Below are 16,424 nucleotides of genomic sequence, written 5' to 3'. Positions count from 1 at the left end.
GGTCACTCTTTATCTATGGGGGTTCCTGAGCGTTGTACTTGGCTACACCTGATACTCCTATAGACAATGAACAGACGTGTACAGCTCTCCGCACAGTTTCCACTGAAGATTTGTGCCCCCCCCCCTTTCTCAAGAGCATGATTGGTCCTAGCGGTCGGACCCCTGTTATCTGACACTTATTTTCCTATTCACAAGATGGAGGATGAGTGCCAAGAACTGCAGACACCATTGGTTAGCTGTCACTTATTTTTATTTTTTCAAGCCAAGTGTCAAAGAGGCGGAACATAGTTGCTTAAGTGCCACAGCCTGGCACACCACCTGGCTTTACTTCCCAGCCTCTCCTTACAGGGTTCTGTACATCAATCGCAGGGTGAGGGCGCCGGGCTGCAGTACTTGATCAACAGGACCCAGCCTCCTTGACATTAATGGATATAAAATGCAGTACCAGGCACAGCCACATCTGTATATATGGCGCTGTGCCTGTGTAAACACTAGGTTTTGTCCCCCTCCCTGACTTCTCAATTAACACGGATGCCTGATAGTCTCACTTGCCTTATGTTAGCTACAGCCCTATCGCCTCCCGCGTGCAAGGGGGTGCAGCGGACTGGATTGGCCCTGGCTACCTCTAGCTGATTCAAAACTACAACTCCCAGCATGCACTGACAGACTGTGCATGCTGGGAGTTGTACTTTTGCAACAGCTGGAGGCACACTGGAAAACCTTCAGTTAGGTTCTGTTACCTAACTCGGTATTTTCCAACCAGTGTGCCTATAGCTGTTGCAAAACTACAACTCCCAACATTTACTGATCGCCGAAGGGCATGCTGGGAGATCTAGTTATCCAACCGTAGAGGTACGCAACTACTTTTCCCAGCATGACGAGACAGCTGTTTCGGCATGCTGGGATTTGCAGTTTTGTAACATCTGGAGGGCTACAGATAGACCACTGCACTGTGATCTCCAAACTGTAGACCTCCCAGATGTTGCAAAACTACAAATCCCAGCATGCACAGACAGCAAACTGCTGTGTGGGCATGCTAGGAGTTGTAGTTTTGCAAGATCTAGAGTGCTACAGTATAGAGATCACTGTGCAGTGGTCTCTAAACTGTAGACCTCCAGCTTTTGCAAAACTGCAAATCCCAGCATGCCCAGCAGCTGTCTGGGCATGCTGGGAGTTGTAGTTTTGCAACATCTGGAGGGCTACAGTCTCAGACTGTAGCCCTCTAGATGTTGCTAGGTAACTTACCGTCTTCCGTCGGATCCAGGGAGCCGTCCTCTTCTGCCGCACGACATCGCCGCCCCGCGCGAAAAATGATGGGCCCCGTTCTGAAGATCATAACCTGCATATAGTACAATGATGGCAGCCACGGGGGGGGGCTTCAGAAGGTCCCCAATGTTATGACAAGCCATCAGCACCCCATGATTACACTGTGGAAGGAGAAGGGGAGCACATGGAGTCTGGGGGGGACTGTCATATGACAACCAGATGCCGCAGTCTTTATTTAACGTGGCATCTAGGGGGTTAAATGGCTAAAATTGGAGATTGTCACTGACTGGGAACTCATCTGCCGTACATGTACAGTGGGTGACTGTCAAACTAAGGGACCCCAGACCGGACCCCGAATTTAATGCAAACCCAAGGTGGCAGTGGGGAAAAGATAGGCCAGTTTGGGCAGCCATGGACCCCTTAGGAGCCTAGAACAGACATAAGAGCCTTGGGTCACCGTCCATCATAAGAGATAAACAAGGGCTGGGACCCTGAACCCACCGCACCCAGTCCACCTCATAGACTTTAATGGGGTCCATGGGGTTACGGACACTTTAGTCTTTGTCAGGGATTTACGACAGAACCTGTAATGCAGATGTGGGCGAAGCCTTATCCCAGGACAATGTGCTCTCTGGGCATGCTGGGAGTTGTAGTGATGCAACCGTTGAAGTCACCCAGATTGGGAAAAACTGTATTTGCATCTGATGGGAAGAATACTGTCCAGGCATGCTGGGAGTTGTAGTCTTGCAACAGCTGGAGGCACACTGGTTGGGAAGCACTGTAAAAGGATCTAATGTCTGAGCATTCTGGGAGTTGTAGTTTTGCAATAACTGGAAGCAAACTGGTCAGGGAACACTGCAATAGGATCTGATGGGAATAATACTGTTTGGGCATGCTGGGAGTTGTAGTCTTGCTACAGCTGGAGGCACCCTGGTTGGAAAACACTGATCTAATGGGAAGAATACTGTTTGGGCATGCTGGGAGTTGTAGTCTTGCAACAGCTGGAGGCACCTTGGTTGGAAAATGCTGTCATAGTATCTGATGGGAAGAAAGCTGTTTGGGCATGCTGGAAATTGTAGTTTCGCAACAGCAGAAGGCACCCCGGTTGAGAAACACGTTAATAGGATCTGATGGGAAGAATACTGTTTGGGCATGTTGGGAGTTGTAGTCTTGCAACAGCTGGAGGCACGCTGGTTGGGAAACACTGTAATAGGATCTGCTGGGAAGAATACATATAGTACTTGGCTTCCCGTCAGATCTGATGGAATCCGGATGCTGATCAGTCACACGTCCAGGATCGGATGCACACTGTGTACAGTCACTGCTATCTGCCGCAGCGGATCCTGGACGTGTGAACGCGCCCTATAAAGTTCCCGGTGATGAGGATTTATCTATGAAGGATCCGCCTCTAGGTGTGTACAGAGCCCTATCTGCAGTCTCCGGGGGCCGCACACAGCCCGGAGGCCGCACCGCCCGGGGATTTCCGCAGTGACCCTGATGACGCTGTGCACACTTCCGCCTGGATACGATGCCGCATACAATGTGACTTTGGCGGAGGGGAGGGGGCGGATGTTTGGCGGAGAGATGACTGACCTGCGACACACACGGCTCCCCCCGGAGCGGCCCGCACAGCCGGAGCCGTAATCCCGGGGGCTGTGCACACCGGACAGGTATCGCAATGGCGCAGAGTCGGGGTGAGTGCGGTTGCCGCATCCGCCGTCATCTGAGGTAAACAGCAGCGTTCAGCCCCCCGGAGCGGCACTCCTGCGGCCGGATGGACCGACGCCTGTAGCCGGTGAGTGGCTATATAGAGCGGTAGCCGGTGAGTGACTATATAGAGCGGTAGCCGGTGAGTGGCTGTATAGAGCGGTAGCCGGTGAGTGGGTATATATAGAGCGGTAGCCGGTGAGTGGCTATATAGAGCGGTAGCCGGTGAGTGACTATATAGAGCGGTAGCCGGTGAGGGGCTATATAGAGCGGTAGCCGGTGAGGGGCTATATAGAGCGGTAGCCGGTGAGGGGCTATATAGAGCGGTAGCCGGTGAGTGGATATATATAGAGCGGTAGCCGGTGAGTGGATATATATAGAGCGGTAGCCGGTGAGTGGATATATATAGAGCGGTAGCCGGTGAGCGGATATATATAGAGCGGTAGCCGGTGAGTGGATATATATAGAGCGGTAGCCGGTGAGTGGATATATATAGAGCGGTAGCCGGTGAGTGGATATATATAGAGCGGTAGCCGGTGAGTGGATATATATAGAGCGGTAGCCGGTGAGTGGCTATATAGAGCGGTAGCCGGTGAGTGGCTATATAGAGCGGTAGCCGGTGAGTGGCTATATAGAGCGGTAGCCGGTGAGTGGCTATATAGAGCGGTAGCCGGTGAGTGGCTATATAGAGCGGTAGCCGGTGAGTGGCTATATAGAGCGGTAGCCGGTGAGTGGATATATATAGAGCGGTAGCCGGTGAGTGGATATATATAGAGCGGTAGCCGGTGAGTGGATATATATAGAGCGGTAGCCGGTGAGCGGCTATATAGAGCGGTAGCCGGTGAGCGGTTATATATAGAGCGGTAGCCGGTGAGGGGCTATATAGAGCGGTAGCCGGTGAGGGGCTATATAGAGCGGTAGCCGGTGAGGGGCTATATAGAGCGGTAGCCGGTGAGTGGATATATATAGAGCGGTAGCCGGTGAGTGGATATATATAGAGCGGTAGCCGGTGAGTGGATATATATAGAGCGGTAGCCGGTGAGTGGATATATATAGAGCGGTAGCCGGTGAGTGGATATATATAGAGCGGTAGCCGGTGAGTGGCTATATAGAGCGGTAGCCGGTGAGTGGCTATATAGAGCGGTAGCCGGTGAGTGGCTATATAGAGCGGTAGCCGGTGAGTGGCTATATAGAGCGGTAGCCGGTGAGTGGCTATATAGAGCGGTAGCCGGTGAGTGGATATATATAGAGCGGTAGCCGGTGAGTGGATATATATAGAGCGGTAGCCGGTGAGTGGATATATATAGAGCGGTAGCCGGTGAGTGGATATATATAGAGCGGTAGCCGGTGAGTGGATATATATAGAGCGGTAGCCGGTGAGTGGCTATATAGAGCGGTAGCCGGTGAGTGGCTATATAGAGCGGTAGCCGGTGAGTGGCTATATAGAGCGGTAGCCGGTGAGTGGGTATATATAGAGCGGTAGCCGGTGAGTGGCTATATAGAGCGGTAGCCGGTGAGTGGCTATATAGAGCGGTAGCCGGTGAGTGGCTATATAGAGCGGTAGCCGGTGAGGGGCTATATAGAGCGGTAGCCGGTGAGTGGCTATGTAGAGCGGTAGCCGGTGAGCGGTTATATATAGAGCGGTAGCCGGTGAGCGGTTATATATAGAGCGGTAGCCGGTGAGGGGCTATATAGAGCGGTAGCCGGTGAGGGGCTATATAGAGCGGTAGCCGGTGAGGGGCTATATAGAGCGGTAGCCGGTGAGTGGATATATATAGAGCGGTAGCCGGTGAGTGGATATATATAGAGCGGTAGCCGGTGAGGGGCTATATAGAGCGGTAGCCGGTGAGTGGCTATGTAGAGCGGTAGCCGGTGAGCGGTTATATATAGAGCGGTAGCCGGTGAGGGGCTATATAGAGCGGTAGCCGGTGAGGGGCTATATAGAGCGGTAGCCGGTGAGGGGCTATATAGAGCGGTAGCCGGTGAGGGGCTATATAGAGCGGTAGCCGGTGAGCGGCTATATAGAGCGGTAGCCGGTGAGCGGCTATATAGAGCGGTAGCCGGTGAGCGGCTATATAGAGCGGTAGCCGGTGAGCGGCTATATAGAGCGGTAGCCGGTGAGCGGCTATATAGAGCGGTAGCCGGTGAGCGGCTATATAGAGCGGTAGCCGGTGAGCGGCTATATAGAGCGGTAGCCGGTGAGCGGCTATATAGAGCGGTAGCCGGTGAGCGGCTATATAGAGCGGTAGCCGGTGAGCGGCTATATAGAGCGGTAGCCGGTGAGCGGCTATATAGAGCGGTAGCCGGTGAGTGGATATATATAGAGCGGTAGCCGGTGAGTGGCTATATAGAGCGGTAGCCGGTGAGCGGCTATATAGAGCGGTAGCCGGTGAGCGGTTATATATAGAGCGGTAGCCGGTGAGGGGCTATATAGAGCGGTAGCCGGTGAGGGGCTATATAGAGCGGTAGCCGGTGAGGGGCTATATAGAGCGGTAGCCGGTGAGGGGCTGTATAGAGCGGTAGCCGGTGAGGGGCTGTATAGAGCGGTAGCCGGTGAGGGGCTGTATAGAGCGGTAGCCGGTGAGTGGCCTTCGGCTGTCCGGGCACGCTGGGAGTTGTAGTCTTGCAACAGCTAGAGGCACACTGGAAAAAGAACATGCTGGGGGTTGTAGTTTGGCAACAGCTGGAGGCACACTGGAAAAGAAAACTGGCTGGGGGTTGTAGTTTGGCAACAGCTGGAGGCACACTGGAAAAGAACATGCTGGGGGTTGTAGTTTTGCAACAGCTGGAGGCACACTGGAAAAGAACATGCTGGGGGTTTTAGTTTTGCAACAGCTGGAGGCACACTGGAAGAGAACTTGCTGGGGTTGTAGTTTTGCAACAGCTGGAGGCACACTGGAAGATAACATGCTGGGGGGTTGTAGTTTAAAAGGCAGATGTAGGCATAAAGCAGTTTCCCAAGCATTTTCTTTTCCAGTGTGCCTCCAGCTGTTGCAAAACTACAACCCCCAGCAGGGCCTGACAACCTGTTGTAGTTAAAAGGCAGCTCTAGGCATAAAGCAGTTTCCCAAGCAGGGTGCCTCCAGCTGTTGCAAAACTAAAACAGGCTGTCAGTTCATGCTGGCAGTTGTAGTTTTGCAACAGCTGGAGGCACCTTGCTAGGAAACACTGATCTATGCCCACAGCAGTCTAAAAAAACTAAAGCAGGATGTCAGGGCATAGCTGGGGGTTGTAGTTTTGCAACAGCTGGAGGCGCACTGTTTGATGTACACTGCCCTATGTATGTGTTGTGTAGCAGAAAGAGGACATCAGAGCGGGAACATGGATGGATCAGAGAAGCAGGATAGCGGAGCCTTCAGGTGAATATCTTTTATTGTTCCAGCATGCAACGCGTTTCGCTGCTCATGCGCCGCTTCATCAGACACATCAGATGGGTCACCTACACCTGGTTATATACCAGATGGAATTAACCCCTTCAAGGAAAAACATTAGACACAAAATGAACCCATATAAAACGAGCATTGTAAAACAAACAATACAGATATTCAAGAGACCCTGCAAGGTGATCAGGTATTGTACATAAAAAACAGAAAAACTAGCATTATATAGTCTTTGTAGTCCAGTGGTGAAAAACTTATCCCCTATCCTAAGGATAGGGGATAAGTTTGAGATCGGGGGGTCCGACCGCTGGGGCCCCCTGCGATCTCTCTGTACGGGGGCCAGGCTCTCTGGCCAGATAGCGGGTGTCGACCCCCGCACGAAGCAGCAGCCGACACCCCCCCCTCAATACATCTCTATGGCAGAGCCGGAGATTGCCGAAGGCAGCGCTTCACCTCTGCCATAGAGTTGTATTGAGGGGGCGTGTCGGTCGCCGCTTCGTGCAGAGGTCAACACGCCCCCTTCCCGCGGGCTGTCGGAGCTCCGTACAGGAGGCTGCAGGGGGCCCCAGCGGTCGGGACCCCCCCCCCCCCCCCGCGATCTGCAACTTATCCCCTATCCTTAGGATAGGGGATAAGTTGTTCACCACTGGGTCACCACTGGACTACTCCTTTAAGCCAAAACTGTACATAGATACATATATACTACATCTATCGCTTATATATTTATTTATCAAAAATGCAAAAGGTTCTTAGTTTTTCAATCCATGCATGGGAATGTATGCACACACCCATGCACATAATGCATGCACATTGCACATTCCCATGCATGGATTGAAAAACTAAGAACCTTTTGCATTTTTGATAAATAAATATATAAGCGATAGATGTAGAATATATGTATCTATGTACAGTTTTGGCTTAAAGACTAAGGGGGAGATTTATCAAAACCTGTGCAAAGGAAATGTTGACCAGTTGCCCATAGCAACCAATCAGATCGCTTCTTTCATTTTGCAGAGGCCTTGTTAAAAATGAAAGTAGTAAGCTGATTGGTTGCTATGGGTAACTGGGCAGCTTTTCCTCTCGACGGGTTTTGATAAATCTCCCCCAATATAATGCTAGTTTTTCTGTTTTTTATGTACAATACCTGATCACCTTGCAGGGTCTCTTGAATATATGTATTGTTTGTTTTACAATGCTCGTTTTTATATGAGTTCATTTTGTCTCTAATGTTTGTTATGAAGGGGTTAATTCCATCTGGTATATAACCAGGTGTAGGTGACCCATCTGATGTGTCTGATGAAGAGGCGCATGAGCAGCGAAACGGGTTGCATGCTGGAACAATAAAAGATATTCACCTGAAGGCTCCGCTATCCTGCTTCTCTGATCCATCCATGTTCCCGCTCTGACGTCCTCTTTCTGTTACATGCCGCTTTGGACGGGATGGAAATAATTTGCGCTTCACGTTGTTGTGTATGGTACAAACCATCTCTGGTGAGTGGCGGTCTTCCTCTCTCTCCCCTCCCGGTGGGATTGCTTGGAAATCCTGCACATGAAAGCGCCTTCTCCCCCCCCCTTTCTCTCTGTATGTGTTGACTTGTTTGCGATGATGTTGCGTCCACGTCGCGATTAAGTCACATGACCCCCGACGTTCTTTTTTCAGGGGCTAGGCGGATTCCGCGCCAAATTCCGTCCGGATTCCGCCTTGTGTTCAGACAACCATTGGCTGCGCTGTGAATTCCACTGTGGAATTTCCGCACCTGGAATGAACATTTCCATTTTTCCAACGGAATCTTTAAAGGGGTACTCCACTGCTCAGCGTTTGGAACAAACTGTTTCGGACGCTGAAGCCGGTGCCGGGGGCTTGTGATGTCATAGCCCCACCCCTCATGATATCACGCCCTGCCCCCTCAATGCAAGTTTATGGGAGGGGGCGTGACGGCAGTCACGCCCCCTCCCATAGACTTGCATTGAAGGGGCGAGGTGTGACGTCATGAAGGGGCGGGGCTATGACGTCACAAGCTCCCGACTCCAGAGTTCGGAACAGTTTGTTCCAAACGCTGAGCAGTGGAGTACCCCTTTAAGGAAATTAGCACCAAGGGGAAGATTTATGAAAACCTGTGGAGAGGTAAAGTTGATCAATTGCCCATAGCAACCAATCAGATCGCTTCTTTCAGTTTGCAGAGGCCTGTGAAAAATGAAAGCAGGGATCTGATTGGTTGCTATGGGCAACTGATCAACTTTTCCTCTGCACAGGTTTTCATAAATCTCCCCCCAAATCTTCTCCGTTTTTACCGAAAAGACACCCTGGTTGGGAAACACCCTGGAGACACCCTGGTTGGGAAACAATGGTTTATGTAGAGGACAGAAGCTTCTTCAGGGTCCTATACAGTACACAGTGTCCCAAATGGAGCCGCCCTTACTTGGTGTCCAAAGGAGTAACTAATCCTGGCACAGGTAAGGAGTAGTACAGAACTTGTAGTTCCTCCCTGTACTGTAGGGGGCGCTACCATACAGCCAGTCAGTGCACGCACTTCACTAATACAGGTAAAGTGTACAGAACATGTAATACCTCCCTGTACTGTAGGGGGCCCTACCAGACACCAGTCAGTGCATGCACTTCAGTAATACAGGTAAAGAGTACAGAACATGTAATACCTCCCTGTACTGTAGGGGGCCCTACCAGACACCAGTCAGTGCATGCACTTCAGTAATACAGGTAAAGAGTACAGAACATGTAATACCTCCCTGTACTGTAGGGGGCCCTACCAGACACCAGTCAGTGCATGCACTTCAATAATACAGGTAAAGAGTACAGAACATGTAATACCTCCCTGTACTGTAGGGGGCGCTACCAGACACCAGTCACTGCATACACTTCAGTAATACAGGTAAAGAGTACAGAACATGTAATACCTCCCTGTACTGTAGGGGGCGCTACCATACACCAGTCAGTGCATGCACTTCAGTAATACAGGTAAAGAGTACAGAACTTGTAGTTCCTCCCTGTACTGTAGGGGGCGCTACTAGACACTAGTCAGTCCATACACTTCAGCAATACAGGTGTTTTACCAGTGAATGCCCATTTTGATTGGTCGGTTCTTCCGGCCAATGACAGGTATCACAGATCTGGACTGTCTGTAGCATTGTATGTTGAGTCTGGTTTCAACTTACGATGGTCCAGAAAAGACCATTCTATGTTGAAACTATTGTATGTTGAGGCCATTGTAAGTTGAGGGATCACTGTGTGTGTGTGTGTGTGTGTGTATATGTATGTATGTATATATATATATATATATATATATATATATATATATATATATATATATATATAATATCTATATCTCTCTCTATCTCTAGGAAGGATGCCGCAGCACACGGAAGGTTCAAAAGTGTAAACAGTGGTTTATTCCATGATAATACAAGTTAGCAACGTTTCTGCTGCCAATGCAGCCGCTTGACAAAGGCTGCATTGGCAGCAGAAACGTTGCTAACTTGTGTTATCATGGAATAAACCACTGTTTACACTTTTGAACCTTCCGTGTGCTGCGGCATCCTTCCTAGATGTCTGAATTGCCTTGACCGAGGCTCCACTCGCTGCTTGCACCGCTATCATATCATTGTGGGACGTGCTGCTCTACCTTTTCCTGTGAGATATATATATATATATTAAAATTAGTGTTGTTTTGTTTTTTTTTTTCTCTTTTAGCACAGCATATAAAAAATTTCGGCACAGGATGGGCAGGGTACATGGACCTCATGGCTGTTTCATCCTGCAGAGATTTGCTGCCAAATTGTTGAAGGTCAAGTGAAGAGCAGCGGCCTCCAGGTCTGTGTAGGACACTGCAGTGAGTGTATTATATCCGGTATTATTCCGTGTTGCTATTTTCGTGTTCTTGCATTGTGCTGACTGAGACATTTTACAGCTGCTTCCTAGTCTATAGAACCGAAGCCAAGTGGGCCTCAGCCTGTGGTATTGGGACATTGGGGCCGCTGTTCTTCACTGATCCCTCTGACACACATGTTGCATCCATTAAGATCAGTGTTTCCCAACCAGCGCACCATTAGCTGTTGCATATATTAATTATCATTATGCAATATTAATTATCTTACCAAGAATAATCCTTATAAGAGAATACATTTCTTTAAACTGTTCTATTAACCTTTTAAGGCAGCGTTTCCCTTAATATATTGCCGTCCATGCCATGATGAACTCTTAACCCCTTGTTGTTGCACCAATTTTTAATTAGATTTTTTTCCTCCAGTAAGGCTGTATGAGGGCTCGTTTTTTGCCGGACAAGATGTAAAATTTAACTTTTTATGATTTATTGCAATGTGAAGAATATAAAATATACAGTGGTCCCTCAACATATGATGGTAATGGATTCCAGGCGGATCATCGGATGTTGAGGGACGACTTGTACCACTTCTGCTGCCATATTACTACATCGCAGCTGCCCGGCGACGGAGTGTGACAGCGCAGGGCAGTGGCAGCAGAGGAGTGGCGGGGACATGTGAGTATCATGGAGCGGGGCACATGGGGCACGTTAAATGGCTATCCAGAGGCAGCTGAAGCAGTCAGCGCTACCAGGTAGCCGTTTTTGTGATGGCCCCGACACGCAGAAGCATCGTATGTTGATGATGCATTCAACATACAATAGCCTCTGAGAGCCATCGTATGTTGAAACGATCATATGTCAGGGGACTACTGTATATACATTTGTGAAGTGACCCCCACCACCACCAATATACAGAATGGCAATGTCAGGAAGCCCCATTTGGAGCGAATGGAGCAATGGCTGCCTTTGCCACTGCAGCTGCATTTGTTCCTTCTCAGGATCTTGGTGGTTCCAGTGGTTTGATAACCACCTGACCCAATAATATAAAAACAAAAAAAAAACTTTTTGCGGGTTTTTACTCCACAGGATAAGTAAACGGTATCTGATTGGTGGAGCTCTGACCACTGGAGGCTCCACTGAGCACTAGCACTAGGACAGCTTGCTTGGCTCTGGCTCCATTCACTCATTATAAGACTGCAGGAAGATAGCGGCATACAGTGCTGCTCAATTCGCTAATGGGATAAAGGACCTGTCATCTGCATGGGTCCCAGCTGTAGGACCACCACCAATCAAAAACATATCACGATCATCTGGTAACACTTACAGATGATCCCCACCTCCTCCCATAGAAGTGAATGGAGGGGGCATGGCGGCGCATTTCCAGTCGTCGGTCACGGAGCAGCGCCGCGCCGGAGATCGCGGGGGTCCCGATCTTATTCCCTATCATTTAGATGGGAGATAAGATGTTTGCTGCAGTGAAATATACTCTAACCTATCCCCTATCCAAAGGATAAGTTATAGATCATGGGGGTCCGACTGCTGGGACCACCCCCAATCTTCTGTACGGGGCCACGGCATTTTGCCATTCTGACCCCTGCAGGAAGCCGCAACCGACACGCCCCCTCCATGTATAACTATGTCGGCCACCGCTCGGTGTGGGGGTCGGAGCGCACTCTTGCAGCTGTCTGCCAGGAGATCACAGGGGGTGCGGGATAGGGCTGGGTTCACATCACGTTTTAGGCAATACGGGACCGCATACAGCTAGGGGAGCTAAAACTGGGCGCTCCCGTATCCCTGCCGTATGCCGCCCGTATGTAATGTATTTCAATGAGCCGACCGCAGTGAAACGATGGGATCGCCCCCCGGTTTTAGTTCCCCCAGCCGTATGCGATCCCGTATTGCCTAAAACGTGATGTGAACCCAGCCTAAGTTCTATTTCACTATACAGAACTCCTTTAAGAACCTATTGTCTTGGGATAAAGCCCTGTATATACAGAATACATCTAGATGTTGTCTTTCTCTCGCCCTCTCTCCAGGTTTGCCAGGCAAGAAGAAAACACCGATGATGGGCATTCCCTCCGCCATAAAAAGTGGCACCATGACAAGTGGTTACGTCTTGGGAGATGCATCCTGAGTGTTCTGCTACCACAGGAAACACTATGGTGAACTTTACCTCCATTCGGCACAGCGCTTCCACGTCACTGTCTGCCATAAGGCCTTTACCACGTGACTATAGAATTGCGCCAGGATCGGCACTGGTGAGACCTCAAACGTGGTCAACTCCTCAGTCTGATCAGGATGTATACGTCACAGACCTACATGACTATCTTTATCGTATCTCCTGTTATGGCCGACACATCTCTGGAGGTCCCGTAACCATGTGACCATACATTGTGATACAGCGATGATAGATTTGCATACAGCTCGCCGGTTATCACTTCCAGGACCGCGCCGAAGACGTGTAGCCATGAGCCGGACACTTACGCTCTCCGCTGTGGACCGGATTGATGCCTCCAGAGCTGTCCATACAAGACCAAAGCTGAACCATTGGGCGTACGTCTTCACTATAGGACATTTCTGGCTTCTCACGTTCACTTAGCACTTGTGTCGCTATGTTAACCCTTCACTCCTTTTTTTTTCGCCGGTCGCCTACACTTCATATTTCTGTAGCAATTATCAAATAGCAATGATTTCGTAGGAAAATCGTAATGTTTTACACATAGAAGCAAAGGAAAAGTCTATAGTTTTACCTCAAAACTCCACGCCAGGTAACTGGTTTCCGTACGCCCGCCGATGTCGCGCGTATGTTTGCAATAATGTTTTTTTATATATATATATTTTATTTTTTTTTGCTTATTTCTCAGGTTTTCCACCAGTTCTGAGGTTTTGGGTTGTGTTTTTTTTTTTTTTTTTTTTTTTTTTTTTAAATTATTATAATTTTTTTTTTTCTCCCAATAGGACACATTGACTGGTGGAGTCTGACCCTTTACTGTTACGTAGATCCTAGATAGTGACTAGCGTGTTCCTTTTCGCTGATGTTTATGGCGGGGGAAAAAAAAATATTTAAATTTTTTTTTCTGTATTTAAAGGGGCGGGTGATCCTTATTGGGTCATCTCTTCAGGTTGGCCATAGATTGGTCCTTTTTATAGATTGGACAACTGAAGGACCATGGCAGCTACTGGTGTCAAAAGAGTAAGTAAATCTCATATGTCTGATGTTTTCTACCATTGGACTACCTCTTGGCTGGGCTGTTGGTACTGTTTTTGAAGAAGATATAGGATCAGCCTGACACGCCACCGTAATAAAGTGTAGGACTAGTCGTTTTATGTCCTTTTAACTATTCACATACAGTCACGTTATAACATTAAAGATTTACAATGGGAATGTAAATATTCCTTATCTTACAAAGAATAATCCTTATAAGAGCATGCATTTCTTTAAATTGTTCTATTAACTTTTTTAAGACAGCTTTTCCCAACCAGGGTGCCTCCAGCTGTTGCAAAACTACAACTTCCAGCATGCCCGGACAGCCGTAGGCTGTCCGGGCATGCTGGAAGTTGTAGTTTCACAACAGCTGGGGAACACTGCTTTAAGAGGACTGTACTGTTGCTATAGTCTTCGGTAAAGCACCAAGTCTGCGGGAGGGGCAGCTTCATATGCATATACGCAACTATGGTTGTCTTATTTAGAAATCAATAATTTTTGTATTTAATTCAATTTTTTATTTTTTTGGGGGGGAATCCAGGATTTTGGAAAAAGGACCACACCTGTCCTTGGGTTGTGTGTGTTATTTCTGCGCAATTCCATTGAAGTGAATGGAGCCAAGATGTAATTCCACCCACAACCTGGGGAGGGGTGTGGTGCTGTTTTTTTATTTTTATATTTTTTTGTATTTTTTTTTCTTTCTTATGGAAGAAATTGGCTTTTATTTTTTTTCTTCATACATATACATATATATATATATATATATATATATATATATATATATATATATATATATTCCTGAATAACCCCTTTAATAAATGGGGATCTCCTTTTTTATTTTTTTTTCATTTAAGTAATATTTGAAAGAAAAAAACATATATAAATATATTATAACAAGCACTGATCACTGTCATCGGTGGTCGCTTACTATAAGCCTTTACATGGCTCCATTAATGGGTCGCGCAAACAATTGCTGTGTCGTTCGCGCAGCCGTTTTCATCATTGTCAGGCGCACACTCCCTGATTTCGTTTTTGCTTGTTCAATGGCTGAACACTGGCCCTTTTAAACAGGACAGTTGTCTAGAACGAGCGTTCCTACAAATGTTAAAGGGGTACACCGGTGGCAAACTTTTTTTTTTATTTTTTTTTTATCAACTGGTGTCATAAAGTTAAACAGATTTGTAAATGACTTCTATAAAAAAAAAAAAACTTTATCCTTCCAGTACTTATTAGCTGCTATATACTACAGAGAAAGTTATTTTCTTTTTGGATTTTTTTTTTTTCTTTCTGTCCACTGTGCTCTCTGCTGACACCTCTGTCCGTATCAGGAACTGTCCAGAACAGGAGCAAATCCCCATAGAAAATATTTGCTGCTCTGTACAGTTCCTGATACAGACAGAGGTGTCAGCAGAGAGCACTGTGGTCAGAAAAAAAAAAAAAAAAAGAGAGAGCACTTTCTCTGTAATATACAGCCGTTAATAAGTACTGGAAGGATAAATATTTTTTAATAGAAGTAATTTACAAATCTGTTTAACTTTCTGGCACCAGTTGATTAAAAAGAAAACGTTTTTTCCACCAGAGTACCCCTTTAAGATATTTGGCCCATGTGACCTTTTCTCACAGGCTCCTTGTTTTTGTGGGAACTGTGCAATACTTAATTTCTCCACTAGGAGTGCTGCAGGGAAATTTAAACATTTACTCCCACCCCAACAGATCCCTGCTTAGTGGGTCCCACCAAAAGAACACCCTGTGATCAGCTTATGAAGGAACCCCGCAAATTAAAAAAAAAAGACATTGTCCAACATGGGCAATGAGGTCACGTATACATATGGCAGCCAGGAAGCTTCATTCCTATGACCTATTAAAGGGGTTATCCAGGAATATATATATATATATATAATATATATATATTATATATATATATATATATATATATATATATATATATTTACAAACTTATTTATATATATTTACAAACTTTCTGGAGCCAGTTTTTTTCTATTAAAAAAAATCTTAATCCTTTCAGTACTTATGAGCTGCTGACGTTGAGTTGTTGTTTTCTGTCTAAGTTTTCTCTGATGACACCTGTCTCGGGAACTGTTCAGAGTAGAAGCAAATCCCCATAGCAAACCTCTTCTACTCCTGTGCAGTTCCCGAGATAGACAGAGGTGTCAGCAGAGAGCATTGTTGCCAGACAGGAAAGAACAACTCCACTTCAGCAGCTGATAATTATTGGAAGTATTAAGATTTTTATTTTTTTTTTTTTTATTGAAGTAATTTACAAATCTGTTTAACTTTCTGGAGCCAGTTGAAATAAATATATATTATATAAATTTTCCTGGAATACCCCTTTAAGCCGTCTATATACTATAAGTGTCACTGTTTAGATATTTTGCACATTTTTTGCTTCTTTTTTTGCTCTGTGGTTACTGTGCTAGTAACAAGGTGTAATGAACTATTGGGGATAAGTGCAATATTAGTGTATGTACTATATATTTTACTACTTGTGGACAAAATGACGTTACAAGTTGTCTGAGAACAACAAAATCACCAATGTCTTCCATTTTTTGATATGTGTATAGCTCCATAAAAATAATAATAATAATAAAAAACCTTAGTGTTACGTAGCGGATTGTAGTGCCACTGTAGGGCCAAAGTGCATGATCTATTAATGTTTTACTATGTAACTGAACTATATATGTGTATAAACTGAAGCTATTGGCGCAAAAGCCCATTTACAGCATGACTATTGGTTTACAGTACGGATCCGCCCCTGGGCATATGTCGCCATATATAATCCCGCCATGATGGTCACTATCTTATGGCGTCATTCTCTTCTGTAACGGGGATTTTCGGCATGACCATATATACGTTTGGGAATCTGTTTCTCTCCTTTTTTTTTTTTTTTTTTTTTGCCGTTCCCGTTTTAGTGTATTCTAGGATGACGTCACGTCTGTTTCCTACGCGTACTACGGTGGGTGCAGGTAGCTGCCATAACGGTACAATGCCGCCAATAGGAAGGACGCACAG

The 16,424-nt window shown here is 46.8% G+C and overlaps 1 long non-coding RNA gene across 3 annotated transcripts; it reads left to right on the top strand.

The window, feature by feature from the left end:
- The first annotated feature begins 2,546 nt into the window (after positions 1-2,546).
- Positions 2,547-16,424, top strand: LOC130295530 (uncharacterized). Of its 3 annotated transcripts, XR_008848878.1 has the most exons (4): positions 2,547-3,061; positions 10,060-10,179; positions 12,226-12,742; positions 16,325-16,424. It is a non-coding gene; the product is annotated as an uncharacterized LOC130295530 (long non-coding RNA). The 3 variants fall into 3 exon arrangements; XR_008848877.1 differs by lacking the exon at positions 16,325-16,424 and having other exon boundaries at positions 12,226-13,107; XR_008848879.1 differs by lacking the exon at positions 16,325-16,424 and having other exon boundaries at positions 10,060-10,198; positions 12,226-13,107.

Source organism: Hyla sarda, chromosome 11 (assembly GCF_029499605.1).
Source record: "Hyla sarda isolate aHylSar1 chromosome 11, aHylSar1.hap1, whole genome shotgun sequence".
Taxonomy (NCBI): Eukaryota; Metazoa; Chordata; class Amphibia; order Anura; family Hylidae; genus Hyla; species Hyla sarda.
Note: the sequence above shows the minus strand (reverse complement) of the source record. Positions and strands in the feature narration are given on the sequence as shown.